Source organism: Primulina eburnea, chromosome 10, assembly GCF_022965805.1.
Source record: "Primulina eburnea isolate SZY01 chromosome 10, ASM2296580v1, whole genome shotgun sequence".
Lineage (NCBI taxonomy): Eukaryota > Viridiplantae > Streptophyta > Magnoliopsida > Lamiales > Gesneriaceae > Primulina > Primulina eburnea.
The window spans coordinates 19,673,544-19,675,329 of record NC_133110.1 but is presented as its reverse complement, the minus strand read 5'-3'; positions in this window follow the sequence as shown (position 1 = coordinate 19,675,329).

The window sequence follows — 1,786 nt, the reverse complement described above, 5'->3', positions numbered from 1 at the left end:
TATTGTATATTCAAGGACTTTATCTATGTAGCTTGCATGGGTATACAGATAAAATATAATACCATAATCGAATAAAACCGTAAAAATTATTAAAATAAATATTGTTTTACATTAGAGTCAATAAAAGTCTTAGCCACATGTTGTCTTGTCGGGCATCTACTCTAACACTCCAATCATCCCTACTTCCTATTCACATCCACCCTTACCTCATCCATATAAAAACGATGAGATGACATATAATCTTCGCAAACAACTTCCTATCTCTCTTCTAATGGAGAATATAGCTTTTGATGATAGGTAGAGCCCATAAATCCCATAAATCCGAACATTGATGTAGAGATGGGATAAAACCCAAAGCCTTCCACCTTCATTTGATCAAGGGTCTTCTTGAAAAATATATTAATAGAGCTTATACTGTCAACAAAGATCCTTGTCATATCATAATTGTCCGCGGTGAGAGCCACCAACAAGGCATCATTATGAGGTGTTGAATTATCCGAGGTCCTCTTGTCCATAGCTAATGACAGGGTCGGAACTAAAAACTGTATCTACTACAAAAATCTCAAACCTCCTTCTGTGAGCTTTTCTAGCCCTAATTTAATCTCCATCTGTAGCTCCTCTTGAGATCATATATATTATACACCAGGTTGTGTCATTAGCTATTTTTTGACCCAACCCCTTTGGTTATCCTCCTTTTATGGAGCGTTTTAACCCGTCGGTTCTCCCTGGGTGGTGCCCTTTGTTTTACCCATGGAGGGCCCTGACCCCTTTTTTTATCCGGTTATTTCTTAATGGTGGCATACTTGTTCATGAAAGCAGTGCTTAAATCACGGAAGCTCTTGACAGATTTGGGCTATAAAATATTGAACCATTTCTAGGCTAACCCTACAAAAGTAGTGAGGAAGTCTCGGCACTTAGCCATGTCCGAGAACCTGTACAATAAGGGGGAATTATCAAACCTCCCCAAATTTTCCTCTAGATCATTGCTTCGATCATAATCCCAAATGTAATACTCTCGAAAATTTATCGGGAGGTATTCATTTAGTATTATCGGGGAGAACAGGCTCTCCCTGTCCAAAGGTGTGGGTCGACCCCCCATATTCGAACTAATTTCTGATCTCCTCCCACATCACATCTAACTGATTTGGGGGAGGCGGCGATGGTGGAGGTGGTGATGGAAGAGGTGGCCGAGGAGGTGGAGAAGGTGGGAGTGGTAAATGAATTGGGAGAGTAGGAGGTCGGTTACGATGAAGGGAATCCTCTTCCGGTCCTCGTGATCAACTGAGCTAGTTGACCTATATTTTGGTTCACCATATTTCCCCCTTGATTTCCATTGCCATTGGCCTTCTCTTTTTTGTTAATGGTTCTTCTTCTCCCACTTCAAGCCATATCTGCGTCTTTAAATCAAAATTGCTACATACGATGCCAATTGGTGTTGATAAAAATAGTGATACTTGTCGAAGGGTCTGGATGTGTTTCATTAGGTCAGCTCGAACCTAAAAAAGGCCTGGAAAAAAAAAAAGCAAGAACGTGAGAAAGGGGCAGAAGGCTTTTCCGACGTATTCCCTCTCATGATCAAGTCAGATAACAAGAAAAATATATAAATTTATGTGTGTGAGCAACAAGCGTGAATGAATAAATAATACCATCATACATGTTATTTATAAGAGAAGAGTTATCATGAGAGTATAGTTCTTCCCTGTTAAAATCTTTCTTTTTTCGGATAATGGAAAAATATATAAGGTTATGTGTGTAAGAAACAAGCGTGAATGAATAAATAATACCA